A 16,062-nucleotide genomic window follows, 5' to 3' on the forward strand; every position below is an offset into this window, starting at 1 on the left:
TCTAACAATTTCAAAAATCTAACTCAAATGTGACAATTGCATTGATTTATAAGACGTGTCCAAATGGGTGTGAAGAAGAAAATGTAGCTCTAGCTCAGGAGCCTTGCAGTGGTGGAATTGCACTTCTTAGACATGAAACAAATTGTATTAGGAAAAGGAAGAGTGTAACTGTTGATTCATTTGAAGATTGTTTCCTCTTAAACATAAATTAACAAGACAACTTCTAAACACCTCTGCAACTCACACTGTCTTTCTTCTGTGTGTTTTTTCTGTTAGCTGATATATTTATTTTGTCAGAAACGCAGCATGAAGGAAATAGTTATGTACTTCAAGCAGAAAATGAAAGAGCTGACTGGAGTGAAAATGAATTCAAAAAAACAAACGTGCCATAATTTCATGAGAAACTCCACTTGTCTATGATGAGATGTCACAAGAGTAGATGTCTTCATGATTATTGATGGATGGCTTATGCTATCCAAAAGCTAAATTTAGTTAAATAGATATGTGAAGAACAACAAAATGTATCATTGTTAGGCAAAAATCCACTCATCTACTGCGACATAATTGTAAAAAGAAATTCAGCGGTGCTCATGCATCTTTGTTGGTTGTCACATTGGAAAGTTTGAACCTTTCCTCCATCTCCTTCTGCTTCTCTTGCACTTCTCTTTCTAAATGGTATCCAATCATTAGCTGGTATATCAGCACAAGCACCACTGCACCCAAGAAGGGTGCACAGATGGATCCAAAGAACCAGAAGGTGTTTGCTCTGGAAGAGAATAAATGGAAAGAACTGTAATGCCTGTTGTCATTTTAAATATTTCATGCTTTTACCTAGCAGGCCTAAATAAAATATGAGTGCATAGAAAGCATGTCAATATTGAAACATCCTAATTTTAATTTGAGTAAAGGGGCACTAATCTAACACGAGAAGTTCCATTTTTATTTGTCACAAGATACTACAATACAATTATGTGTGAAGCGTGTTTTATTATTATATTTGCTTGATTGACAGGTGTCCCAAAATATCAAAGTCAGCCTCGGTGGTTGCTGCTCGCAATGTCCCTCCTCTACTCCCTCTACTTTGAGTAAATTAGAATTGACTTGCTCCAGTAACTGACAAAAGCGTGGCAAGTGATAAACTTGCGTCCAATCTTCTTTAGATCTCCTGAGCTTCCTATGGGTGATATCACTGTTACCTACAGTTCAGTTCTGTTTTTACGTAGTACAAAATAGTTCTGTACTCACGTGAAAACCTCTCGACCCCAGCCGGCGAGAGCTGTGAAGATGCGTGGCCCCAGGTCCCTGGCTGGGTTGACAGCATAGCCAGAGTTGAAGCCCATTGACAGGCCGATGACCGACACCACAAAGCCTACAGTGAAGGGCTCCAGACCTCTGGGGACTGGATTGTTGTGTGGGTCGACTATGGCCAGGATGCACACGATCAATGCAGCTGTTCCAATAATCTGAGTAACAGTTTAGAATGATCACATCAAGTTAATGTGATCCTTAATTATTTTCAATACGGTAATAAGAAAATGTAGTCCTGCTGATGCATCAACAAGCTAAAGAGTCTTTGAAACAGCTTTTTGATTTGTCTTCATGGAGATGTTAACAATCTCTTTTTAATCAGATACAACTATTTTGCGAATTTGTTCCCCTTGTGATTCCTGTGAGATATGTTTCATCACATTTAAGAAGTTGTGATATTTACAGTGGATTAGTTCTGACAATGTTCACAAGCTGTCAAACTTTCTTGAATAGAAATAAATGTGAAATCTGGCAATCGTGTCAACTTTTTCATCAGAAAACAGCACTTCATAGACCTTCCACTGTCCACTAATGTATTCTGACATCAATGGATAGCGGAAGCACCACAAGGAGCAACGGGACGTTAGATGAACATTTTCTTCAATTGACATTGTTGCATAACAACAGGGCTAGACTTAAGACCACTCCGTTTCACAGCATATGTGCACATTTGAAATGGTATAGAATACTCCACATGCTGTGGCATGTCAGGATCTATTTGAGTGCTCCAGCAGCGGGGCTGGCTGGTGGCCACCCTGGCCAGCAGGTGCCATGTTTACTGCAGTTCTTGTGAAATTGCATTGCTGACACCAGCACAGAGGATGTACTGTTTCAGCGTCAACAGGGGTCTCGAAAAGGTAAACTGGAAGAAAAAAAACAGTCAACAAAAGAAAAGAAGTTGTTTAGTGAGTGAGTGTGTACATGAAAATATAACGGTGTATATTTCCAAAAATGCAATATTATATAATTTGTTGATGGTTGTTAGGCATGGTTAGCATACAGCTGTTAATGGTCTTCTCAACAATTTGGGGTGGTGATGGCGCAGTGGATATGACACATTCCTTTGGTGTGGGAGACCTGGGTTTGAGTCCCACTGTGATACATCAATCAATGTGTCCCTGAGCAAGACGCTTAACCCCTAGTTGCTCCAGACTTATGCAACCTCTGACATATATAGTAATTGTAAGTCATTTTGGATAAAAGCGTCAGCTAAATGACATGTAATGTAATAATATAATGTTTGGTAGAGCACACATAATACGAGCAAATTGCGAAGGCAAAAGCTCCTTGCCCATTGTTCTTGCACATGTTTTCTGGAGTTTCTGTCTGTTTAGACAACTTATCAAACAACTACTCAGTTCCACTTCCGGGATTGCACCGGTGCTGCAGGAAATTCCGCCGGATGCATGTATTTTCCATTTCCTCCCGCTTTCTTTGTGTTGGAACTTTAAATTTGGTGGATTCATGAGGAGCATTGTTGACTGCCCCTCAGATCTATGCATGGTAAATTGAGACAGCTAGCTAGACTATCTGTCCAATCTGCGTTTTCTCTCGCACAACTATTTTGCAGCAGCTATGTGCAGAGTTTTTTTTTTTAAACATATACTTGTAGCCATCAGCAGCAGGATTATGTGCGTTGCATCTGCAGTGTCCAGATTGTTGATGTGCATACTTTTACGGACTTGCAGGGTGCCTTCATTAATTATTTGAATTTTTCGACAGAGCAGGAATTTAATTGACCTTCCTTTTTCACACACTTTCAAGCGGTTCCACACAGATTCCAAGTTTAGACAATCAGATGAAATGAATAGTGACACTGTCCTGCTCATTACACCGACTGCTGCTTTTTAAAAAAAGTTAAAGAGGATGAGAGGAGCCTCTGTGATGTGATTGGCTATTACTGGAGTGCCAGATTTCCATGCGATATCTTCTGAGCAATAATAATTTGGGGCTCCAGCAGCTGGAGCCATGCAAGTCCTACATCCTGCCATGTCTACAGTACACTTCACCTCAGCCATGTTTTTCAATCATCCGTCTCTTACAAATTTCAGTTTGAGTCAAGTGTGTTCAGCTCCACCAGCAATGAATCACTGTGACCTCAAGTATCTAAGTCTGTGATTGTGTTCTTTTCTACTTAAACATGTGAAATTGAGGCCTAATACAACAGACAATGGACACTGATGGAACATGAATGTATGTGCTACAGCACTTGTGCAGTACTTTCACTGGAGTGTACGGCCTCTGAGTAGAAGCTCTACACTTAAGAAATCAAGTCACTGTTACCTGATCAAAAAACCCATTGACCAGGGTGAGATGTCTGGATGGATATGTGGCAAAAATCCCAGCTGTGGCATTTATCCCCACCACAATCAGCTCCCCCTGGCTAAAGTCCCACAATGCATCTGGTGGAAGAACGTACAAATTACTTTACATTTCTTTTCTTTATTCTTAAAGAAAAGAAATGTAAAGTAATTTGTAACCTTTTTATAATTAGTTATGTATTCTAACAGCACAAGAAAGCTTTGCCAATGTTTTCGCTTATCTAGTGAAATATTAACATGTACTTAATGGATTGGTACAACATTGTGTAGACATTCATGGTTTCCAGACACTGTATACTAATGACATTTTCTCTAGCACCATCATGAGGTTGACATTTATGTTTTTAAAATTTTAATTTTTGAGGGGCATCATACTCCTTTATTAGATTGTACGAGTAGAAAGATGACAATAGACGAGGGAGAGAGAAAGAGAGAGAGAGAGAGAGATGCAACAAAGGTCAGACCTAGAAAACAATTACATTTTTTTTAGCATTCAATACCACTAGTTGAAGAATATGTGTGTTAATTAATCCCTTGTGTAAGAGATTCAGTAGAAAGCCACCAAATGGGTTGCAAATTTGTGAAACGTCTTTTTTTTTTAAAAAAGGTCAAAGTATAGATACTCATTTGTTCACTAACGCGTTTCCTCAGAGCAAAAAACCATTTGGCCTTGTTCCAAGTGTCAGGCAGGTAGCTACAGCAGACTGTACATTTTTAATTGTCACCACCGAGCTGCTGTATATTGAAGGAAATCAAAGGTTCAAAATTGTTCTGGCCCTCGGGTCTAATCCATCTTGTGTTTCCCCTCCAACGATCTGTAACTACTACTCTGTACCACTGAGTAGATGACAACAAACTTGATTTGTGTGGCATGTTAAACTTTAACAATTTTCATTAATCTGATTATTCCTCTTCAGTTTCACGTACCAAAATACAAATGCACCCAGGAAGGCTCCGAGAGTCTGGCAAAGAAAGAACAGCAGGAACTTCCTCCAGGGCTCTCTCCCAAGTAAACACATTGAAAAGGTCACGGCTGGATTTAGATGACCACTTAATAATGAGAAAAATATAGAAGTCTTGGTATATTTTCATATATATATATATATATAGTACAGGCCAAAAGTTTGGACACACCTTCTCATTCAATGCGTTTCCTTTATTTTCATGACTATTTACATTGTAGATTCTCACTGAAGGCATCACAACTATGAATGAACACATATGGAATTATGTACTTAACAAAAAAGTGTGAAATAACTGAAAACATGTCTTATATTTTAGATTCCTCAAAGTAGCCACCCTTTGCTCTAGATTACTGCTTTGCACACTCTTGGCATTCTCTTGATGAGCTTCAAGAAATGGTTGGAAAACCTGAAATGGTTTTCCAACCGTCTTGAAGGAGTTCCCAGAGATGCTTAGCACTTGTTGGCCCTTTTGCCTTCACTCTGCGGTCCAGCTCACCCCAAACCATCTTGATTGGGTTCAGGTCCGGTGACTGTGGAGGCCAGGTCATCTGGCGCAGCACTCCATTCCTCTCCTTCTTGGTCAAATAGCCCTTACACAGCCTGGAGGTGTTTTTGGGGTCATTGTCCTGTTGAAAAATAAATGATGGTCCAAGTAAACGCAAACCGGATGGGATGGCATGTCGCTGCAGGATGCTGTGGTAGCCATGCTGGTTCAGTATGCCTTCAATTTTGAATAAATCCCCAACAGTGTCACCAGCAAAGCACCCCCACACCATCACACCTCCTCCTCCATGCTTCACGGTGGGAACCAGGCATGTAGAATCCATCCGTTTACCTTTTCTGTGTTGCACAAAGACACGGCGGTTGGAACCAAAGATCTCAAATTTGGACTCATCAGACCAAAGCACAGATTTCCACTGGTCTAATGTCCATTCCTTGTGTTTCTTGGCCCAAAGAAATCTCTTCTGCTTGTTGCCTCTCCTTAGCAGTGGTTTCCTAGCAGCTACTTGACCATGAAGGCCTGATTCGCACAGTCTCCTCTTAACAGTTGTTCTAGAGATGTGTCTGCTGCTAGAACTCTGTGTGGCATTCATCTGGTCTCTAATCTGAGCTGCTGTTAACTTGCGATTTCTGAGGCTGGTGACTCGGATGAACTTATCCTCAGCAGCAGAGGTGACTCTTGGTCTTCCTTTCCTGGGGCGGTCCTCATGTGAGCCAGTTTCATTGTAGCGCTTGATGGCAATTTTCCAGACTGACTGACCTTCATTTGTTAAAGTAATGATGGCCACTCGTTTCTCTTTAGCTGATTGGTTCTTGCCATTATATGAATTCTAACAGTTGTCCAATAGGGCTGTCGGCTGTGTATCAACCTGACTTCAGCACAACACAACTAATGGTCCCAACCCCATTAATAAGGGAAATAATTCCACTAATTAACCCTGACAAGGCACACCTGTGAAGTGAAAACCATTTCAGGTGACTACCTCATGAAGCTCATTGAGAGAACACCAAGGTGGCTACTTTGATGAATCTAAAATATAAGACATGTTTTCAGTTATTTCACACTTTTTTGTTAAGTTCAATTCAATTTTATTTATAGTATGAAATCATAACAAAAGTTATCTCGAGACACTTTACAGATAGAGTAGGTCTAGACCACACTCTATAAATTCCAAAACCCCAACAATTACAGTAATTCCCTCAAGAGCAAGCATTAGCAGTGGCTATTGCGACAGTGGCAAGAAAAAACTCCCTTTTAGGAAGAAACCTCGGCAGACCCAGACTCTTGGTAGGCGGTGTCTGACGGGCCGGTTGGGGGCGTGATGAACAGTGGTGATAACAGTCACATTAGAAGTCACATTGACTTTGAAGGTTATCGTGGAAGTTCATGTCATAGCAGGGCACATCGTGTCATACTGAGTAGTGCAGTCTCCTATACCGGATCCTGACTACTCTGTGCATAGGAACATCACAGCAGGGCGTTGCGGGATGTAACGTGGCGCTGCAGAGCACGGGTGGATGCTGCGGATGCAGCAGGACGCAGCAGGATGCGGCCGGGAAATGCAGAGAATCGCAGAACATAGCTCTGCGAAGAAGAAACATAAGGACTCCGGGGAGTAAACTCCCCAGAGCTAGATTAGTAACAAGCATTTCTGGGACAGGATGCATACAAAAGTAACAAGTAGAGATGAGAGAGCAGCTCAGTGTGTCTTAGGGAGGAACAGCCTCCCCGGCAGTCTAGAATTGTAATAGCATATATAGGCAGGTTAAAGAGAGGTGTCTGGTCGGGCTAGAACTCTCCCCAACCGGATCGGGCTGTACTGGCCTGCCTCCCTCTACTCTCACTAGATTATTAATTATACAGTATATAAAACTGATGACTACGAGGAGAAGCAGGTGGGCCGGGTTAGGCGGACGCTGCAACTCCTCACTCCTTAACTATAAGCTTTATCGAAGAGAAGAGTTTTCAGTTTACTCTTAAATGTGGTGACGGTGTCTGCTCCTCGAACTCAGACTGGGAGCTGGTTCCACAATACTGGAGCCTGATAGCTGAAGGCCCTGGCCCCCAGTCTACTTCCAGAGACTCAAGGAACCATAAGTAGCCCCGCATTCTGGGAGCGCAGTGCTCTAGTGGGACAATAAGGTACTATGAGCTCTTCTAAGTATGATGGTGCTTGACCATTTAGAGCGTTATAAGTCAGGAGGAGGATTTTAAATTCGATCCTAGATTTCACTGGAAGCCAATGCAGAGAAGCTAATACAGGAGAAATATGATCTCTTCTCTTAGTTAAGTACATAATTCCATATGAGTTCATTCATAGTTTTGATGCCTTCAGTGAGACTCTACAATGTAAATAGTCATGAAAATAAAGGAAATGCATTGAATGAGAAGGTGTGTCCAAACTTTTGGCCTGTACTGTATATATATATATATATATATATATATGTACATTCAGATTGTGATTTTTTTTTTTAACACGGGAAAACAAACACATGGAGGCTGTTTTATCTCTACTGCATAGACCCTCCCCCCCCTTTTCTCAGTGAGACAGAAGGGCATTGTAAGCCTACTGCATATTCAGTAATTGCAGTCTCAGTAAAGTCTTGTTGGGATGGCAGGTCTCTGTGACACAAATTAAATTGGAGGGGATGAAAAGATTCAGAAAAGTATCCCTTTTTCCACCCTTAAAGGGGAAAATAACTGCTCTGATGGCACACTCATGTGGGCGCCTCGCTTCTATTCACACCTTAATCGTGTCAGGGTAGGAGCTATCTAATTATAAGAGCTTATTTTCTCAGCTGCAATGTGTGTTAGAGGTGGACAGTCTCATTATAAAGGCATTGAAGAAGTGAGTATGAGTGAACTGCGGAACCCTTTATAGTGTTGCTGCTTCTGTCAGAGGATACTATTGGATTGAGGATTGACTCTCTCACTTTCCTTTCAATTACAGACCACACAGTTTTGAAGTTCAGGGGTAAGTGCCCCTCCTACTGTGTGTGTCTCCTTTAAACGTTGCATTCCTCTGTCCACGGTTTCCTGTTCTGCTTCCCTCGCTGCCTTTAGCTGTCAATCGTCTGGCGAAAACATCAGTGTAGTAAATACTGCACTTCTGATAACTGCCAGGTTACCCTTTGCTGATATTTAATGTCTGTCAAGCCATCAATAATAATGACTCCCTGGTATGCTGATGGAGGCTGGAGAAAAAAGCTGAGTCTGTTGGAAACACTCTTTGAAGGACATGTACTTCATGACAGTGATGCAAATGACTGTAGCTCTAAATGAGTGGTTATTGATTATAATAAAGTGTTCGTCCCTTTTAATAAATTAACTGTTTGTCGAGATTGGCTTTACTGCCTCATTGTTGTTGCTAGTATGAATATATAAAAATAGTCACAAAATCAACAACTGTCCCTTTAAACTGGCTTTTTCTTCTGACCTCATTAAAAATAAAGAGAAAAACATTGAAGTGGTAGTTTTTTGCACATTTAATGGAGGTAACAAAATACAGAATTGGCCACAAAGCATGGTTATTATACCTAATAAGGAAACATATCTTTCATATGTTATTATGGCTATGTTGGAACAAATATATATTTATTCTGTGTACCCAAAAGTCATTTACTTAGAAGGATTACAAAAAAAAACTTCCAAATAGTCTTATTTAGGATTTGGGAGGAGTAATGCTGCGTAAAAAGTGCTGTCGCAGATATGGATGTATTGTACTAAACCATGTTTTACAGCTAAGGGGTCACAAAGAAGAAGTGAAGAAGATTTCTTTTTAAAACAACGAGGCACCTGTAACCCTTAAAGCAGCGGTTCTCAAACTTTTTGACATCAAGGACCCCCAAAATGTCACAAATTATACCACGCACCCCGATTTGATTTCCCCCAGGGTCCCAATCTGATAGGATTTTTGCTTTTAGATGTTGTATTACAGAAAGTCTATGAAAGCCATGACCAAAATAGTCATACATTCTGTCAATGTGTTACCTATGGATGGAATCACAGTGAAAATACTTTTTGCTGGTGACCCCCTGGAACACCCTCAAGGACCCCTGGGGGTCCCCAGACCCCACTTTGAGAACCATTTCCTTAAAGCACAATACGGCATATCCTCACCTGAGATCTGTCCCCTCACAAGGATGCCCAATGTTGCAGTAAAACCAAAAGCAAAGTTGACGGTGAGGAACGTGCTACTGCACCGCAGCCAAACATCTGGATAGAGGAGAGGGTCACACCATAGACAAACAACGTGGAATTATTTAGTGAACACATCTTACCTTAAATGTCTTTTTAACATTTCCTTACCACACACTTTTTTTTTTGCGAGATCCATCCAGACATAAGCAGTGAAGTGAAAACGACAAACCCTGAGATTACGTTTTTTTGTTGTTGTAGACGGACAGTAGTAGAAAAACTTCAAAGAGAATAATAAAGCCCCACAGTGGCCTGACCTCGAGTCAGGTGTCTAGCTGAGTCATGCTTTTCATCGTATCCAGGGTATCTCACTGACCCCAGAGGTCATGTGTATGTTACGGTCGGGGCTTTGTGTGGGACTATTGAAGCCGACAACAATCTGAGTCCACCCGCAGAGCCTTCATCCGCGGAGGGCCAGCAAGACCACCGAGGGGACCAGACTGCCAGCAGAGTGAAAGGTCTCCTGGAATTAACAGATCAGTCACAGCTGGGGAGCAAAATAACAACTGGCCTGGCGTTTCATCACTGGTGCCCTATCCTGATATTTGTGTTGTCTGTGGGCTACCGTGAGACACAGAGGGACTCCAGGTTGTTTTGCACCAGCTAAAAAACATTTAGTTTTCAATTTTGAAAGAATCTTGTGGCTTCCTGGTGGGTTGAAATAGGTTCCATTTGGGGACTACAGATGAAGTCTTTTATCATTAGTAAATAATATGGATATAAAATATTATAGTTTTGTGTGTAATTTCAGTACAAAGAATAAAATAACAGGAGACAATTAATGCAGGAGTCTTAGGTGCTAAAGTTCTCCTGAATATAGTTGAAATTATTCAGGCTTTCTTCGCTTCAGTAAGAAAGGGGCAATTAAATGAGAAGAGAGCATCAGTTTGACTTTCTTTTTACCTTTTAGCACTACTGTAAAAGTTGCCTTTGAACGCCATATTAGTGTTGCAGAAAACACCTGGAGAACCTAAACCAAAAACCAAATGATTAGCTATTTTGTCATTTAACAACTAACACAACTAAACTCTTGCCAGACACGATATTCACCCTCACCTCTTTCTCTACACAAACACGTTGAACGAGAAGGAGACAGAATCCCTTGGGGCATTTTTTAAAAGATCTTTTTCCTCTTTTTCAGTTCAAAGCAGCTGGTGGAAGGCTTCAGGCTGCTTCAGGTTATGTTTTTCGTGAGAAAATCTGGCAACCTGTTAACCATGTATTTGCTCACCATCTCGCATCTTTAATTCTTAGCTGGATTCATTGATTGGTTGGATCAAACAAATGGCTTGTTAGTTGTCATGCTCTTACTCCATAATGTACACATTATGTACACATAATGTACAATGTATATATATATATATACAAATACTTGCAGAAATCTAGTTAAGAATTATTTTGTGGTGGTGGGGTTTTTCATTCACTATAGTCAACCAAAAACTATCCAAACTAACACTGTGAGTTCAGGTGTGATGAAAAAGGTGCATTTATATTTTTATTTAGGTGAGAAAGAAGAAAAAATATGAGGTGTGCAAATTGTTATATTAACCATGCAGATATTTCAGATTCTTGTTTAAGCCTAACCAAAGACATTTAAGCGTAACTAAAGGTTCATTTATTTCCCCCAAGTTCCTATAATTGCACAGCTTACATTCCCTTTTTATTTCATTTAATGGAATGGCTGCAGATAATAATCTGAAAAACATGCATTCAATTTTAAATTGAGTTAATAACCAGTTTATATTGAGTTATGTACACATCTAGCAATTTAGTCTATTATCCATCTTTACTTGAACAAAAATGATCCACTCAGCATGCTGCAGGAGGGATGCAAAATATTCTGTACTCACCACCAGAATAAGGGTTCCGAGGCACTCTGCCAGGGCCTGGCACAGGAGCATGTGTCAGATCTGAAAGGTCCCTGCCAATTTCTCCAAAATGTCTCTTTGTTTTCCCATGATGCACTTATTATAAGATTACCTTGAGGTAGGCTCTGTAGTCTAACAACAAATGCGAGTCAGTGGCTGCACATCAGCTTTTAGGGGTCTCATAGGATCCCTCCCTTGCCACTCCTAAACCCATTTCCACCCATCTCTTCCTCACTGTTCTGTGACTGCTGTTCTCCTGCTCTGAATTGCTTTCAGCATCCCTCTCTCCACAGTGCAGCCAAATGTGAAAATAAAGCTGTAAAGTTGCTCATTTACTCTGGAAGCTAACTGATGATTTTTCAGTTGTTTTTTTTCCCTACTTTAAAATTATACCCAATTGAAATATAAGTCTTTCTGTACATAATTGTGCACATTCATCAAGCAAATGACTTCATCTTGAGGGACATCAGATGACAAAGGCCCTTTCCTAAACCGATCCCTCTTCACTTACACTTCACAAGTCAACACTCGCAGCTGCGGAAGACCCTCCACATATGGGAGGAATGTAAAACAGGTAAACTGTGGGACGCACACAACACTCTAAGTAGGAAACATCCGTCACCATGGATACTGGTAGATGCCGTGCTCAAGCAGCTGTTAGAGCTGTATTGTGTGAGGTGTCGCAGTAAATGAACTGAAGGATTGAGAGTCAACGTGGGCTTGAACTATTGTCCTTTACCTAATATGATTTAAAATAAAAAGTTTCACTTTATTGAGGTTTTTTAACATTAATATGCGTTTCCCCAGCCTGCCTATGGTCCCCCCAGTGGCTAGAAAGGTGATAGGTGTAAACTAAGTGACCCTGGGTATCCTGCTCTGCCTTTGAGAAAATAAAAGCTCAGATGGGCCGATCTGGAATCTTCCCGATTACTCCCCTTTCTCTGCTTTGCCCGCCCAGAGAATTGGGCCCACCCATGAGAGAGAGACATCATGGCTTTCAAACGAGCAAAGTGGCAGTTGGTCAAGGCCACACCCCCACCCTCCACCTTGCCCCCCTCTCTACTCCTCAATAGCTGAAGACACAGAAATGGCACATCCTAAGGAAAGCTCATTGTGGGACTGGCTCTAGTGGCTGTAATTCTGCACCAAGGCTGAATTTCGGGAAAGAGACTTCAGATACAGTATTAGGGGACCACTAAGGCCTATATAAAAGAGACTTCAGATACAGTATTAGGGAACCACTAAGGTCTATATAAAAGAGACTTCAGATACAGTATCAGGGGACCACTAAGGTCTATATAAAAGAGACTTCAGATACAGTATTAGGGGACCACTAAGGCCTATATAAAAGAGACTTCAGATACAGTATTAGGGGACCACTAAGGCCTATATAAAAGAGACTTCAGATACAGTATTAGGGGACCACTAAGGTCTATATAAAAGAGACTTCAGATACAGTATCAGGGGACCACTAAGGTCTATATAAAAGAGACTTCAGATACAGTATTAGGGGACCACTCAGGTCTATATAAAAGAGACTTCAGATACAGTATTAGGGGACCACTAAGGTCTATATAAAAGAGACTTCAGATACAGTATTAGGGGACCACTAAGGCCTATATAAAAGAGACTTCAGATACAGTATTAGGGGACCACTAAGGCCTATATAAAAGCATCCAAAGAGCACCATGTCATGGGACCTTTAAGGGAAAAGAGAGTGTTTTACAGGGATGAATGTCCTTGTGAGGCAGACACCATTTTTTGGGACGGGACAAGAAAGATGTGCAGGTGTTTTGCACTCATTGTTTTAATAAAAATAGGCAAAAATGCCATCAGTCTGAGCAAATGATTAGGCTTTTCTAAACACAGTCAACAGCTTTTCCCCCAAAATACTTACAGTTTTTATCCTTCCATACCCTACTGTCTGTTTCATTAGTTGCACTGCTACATGCGAAGCCATCTTGGCATATTTCCACCTTTCCCACCTCTCTTAAGTCAGCATCAGTTTGAGCTGAAGACTACAAGCAGCTCGAGGCTACATTAACAGCTGGCAAAACACATTTCTCTGATCAAACTGTCGGCTGTTGAGCAGCATTGTGGGTAATGTAGGTGCCAGATTTTGACAAAGAAGAAGAATGTATGAAATTAAAAAGATGATGTCTTTGATTTCGCTACATCGTTTTTGATTTTAAAATGTCCAACGTGAGTCTGACTGTGTTATAGAAAAGTAATGCTAAATCAATGCAGCACAGTTTATATTGTTTGTGCTTGCGTAGAACATAGTCCTAAATGAAGCTGTGCTCAAATTATCACAAACTAACTGACACAACAGCAAATAATCTGGCCATATACGGTGCATCGTAGTTATCTGCGGAGAAAATCAGGGCTGGTGATGATGAAGGTTGAGCTTGACCTTGCTGCCAATTTGTTTTATTTAACAAAATTAAAGAGTTGGACCTTTAGCTATCAAATTACCTTGTCAGTGTTAATCTGTGAAGAAAGCAGGAATAAAGCACAACGAGGTGTTTACTCAAAGATGTTTTCACCTTGCTGTAACATTCAACCACTTACCTGTGTGTGTGTGTGTGTGTGTGTGTGTGTGTGTGTGTGTGTGTGTGTGTGTGTGTGTGTGTGTGTGTGTGTGTGTGTGTGTGTGTGTGTGTGTGTGTGCGTGTGTGTGTGTGTTTGTGTTCAAGCTTGTCTTCAAGCGGGCTAATGCAACTGTTATCATTATCTCCGAGTGCAGAGCAATTAAGACATTCACATCTCGTGCTTCGTTCAGCGTATTAGTGCGATGGGAATGGCCAGAGGAGAGAACTTTGATGGTTTATCTTAGAGGTTAGTTAAAATCAGGCTGACTCGCTGTTTCGGCACAATGCAGAAAACAACCTCCATGATAACCCCGATTAACATGTTTTATTCAAATACCAATTTATTTACAGATGGAGCTATTGGTCTAAGATTTTCCCTGACCACTCTTTTCACAATATGTTCTCTCCCTAGGTTGCCGCCTTTATTTTTGCTTTTCGTGTATTTTGTGCACCTTTGCTGAGGAAGGAAGCTATCAGGGGCATATGAATATTTACCTAAAATAATTTCTTGACATTTTTCAACAACAAAAGCAAAATGATATTCCCCTCATAGAACTTCAGTGAGCTAAAACCAAACACCATTTTTTACTTGTTTTTGTTTTTTTTAATTCCATGAGTTTGAATAGCAGACATCGGCTCACTCACAAAAATATATAACCACACACGCACACCTACACACACACACACACACACCGTCCTCCATCAGGGCATATAAGACACAGCGCGCCCCAACCAGCAGGCTGTCACTTCTACTAAAATGCTGGGTTTGTTTAGCTGAAGCCTCATGCGTGCAAGATAAATTGATTTTTAAAATAAAAATCACAGTGATGCTCACTCTGGTTACCCCAGTGAGGCTTTTGTCACACTGATTACAATTGTTTGTCTCTCCGATATTGACCTTTCACTACCAACCACGGTGAGGGCAGTGAGGGCAGGGTTCATCTTGTCTTTGCACACACATGCCGATTTATATTCTATATCTCTGAGCTGGATTCATAATCCATTATGTTGCGCTCTGTGTACAAAAATCAAAGATCATATATGTATCGCTCTTCGTTAAACAAGGTGAGATATGTAAGAGACAAAGATGAATAGGTATGAGCTTATTATTTACATTGACATGATTATGCATAGTGTCCTCCACAGCTTCCTCTGAATAAAATGAGTTTCCATTATCGGCGGATTGCATGAAAATTCACGGCTAATGCTAGGAGGTGCTCAGTGTGTGTGGACACAGTCAGGAGAGTGGCACCGCATTAGCATAACATCAATGTCAAGCTTACATCACTGAATCGAGCTTATCAGTATTCCTCCTGTCATATTAGCGTGGCACTCAGAATCTAAAATATACAGGTATCTGGTAATATCACCAATCAGCCATGTTTATATATGCTGCTGTCACACTCCAATGGAATTTTAGAAAAGTATGAAAATGCACCTCTGCTGTCCACAAGGGTGAATCATTAACGAGCAAAGGCTGGAAAAAAAAGAGTACTGTAATGAGAGTGCACATTATCTCTGCTGTGAGTAGGACAGTGGTTATGTATCTTGTAGTATATCGTGTAAGAGGCCCAGCAAAATGTTCTGTATCCAGGTATGAATTCAGGTACAGCACAAGTACGGCTGCAGGTTTTTTTTTTTTTTTAAAGGCTTTTTTTGCCTCTAAAGTGACTTTGCCGCTATCTTCTTTCACATGTTTCATTTGGAAAATAAGTAAGTAAGCGAGTATACATGCTAATAAATGGCTTACATCGACGGCAAAGAACCAACTTCAAAAATGAAATAGTATGATTATGCTTGATATAGCCACTGACCAGTGAAAACCATGTATCTCTAGATTTGTTGATTTTTACATTTTTCAGATAAACTGAAGAGTCCCTTTTTGGGTTGAGATTGTTTCCTTGTTATCAAATACAGGTGGTACTAGGGATGTTTTTCTTAGCTCACAGTTTTTCATGAGACAGTTATGAAAAATGATGGGGCAAAATCAACTGGCAAAGGAAAGATGATGTTTAAAAAAAAAAAAAAAAAGTGAAAACTCCTCCAGCTAATTCTGTATGCAGAAACACGCATGCTGAGATCCATCCCGCGCATATGCAGAACAGTAATGTCTCTCTGAGCTTTCAGCATGGACTAATAAAACCACTAGAGTGCCATGCTATGCTCTCTGTGGAGAAAAAGTATACTTCGCTCAGCATTGCTTCAGCGCCGTGTTTGATTAACACTTTCTCCGCCTCTCCTGACTCTTCATTATAAAGCTCTAAATGGACTTACAATCCATATTCCATATTTTCAATAATGTTTTATGTA

At 40.6% G+C, this 16,062-nt stretch overlaps 1 pseudogene; it reads right to left on the minus strand.

The window, feature by feature from the left end:
* Positions 1-588: 588 nt before the first annotated feature.
* Positions 589-11,251, minus strand: LOC114571062 (aquaporin-3-like; annotated as a pseudogene).
* Positions 11,252-16,062: the final 4,811 nt, after the last annotated feature.

This window comes from Perca flavescens, chromosome 16 (genome assembly GCF_004354835.1).
Source record: "Perca flavescens isolate YP-PL-M2 chromosome 16, PFLA_1.0, whole genome shotgun sequence".
In the NCBI taxonomy this organism is placed as follows: domain Eukaryota; kingdom Metazoa; phylum Chordata; class Actinopteri; order Perciformes; family Percidae; genus Perca; species Perca flavescens.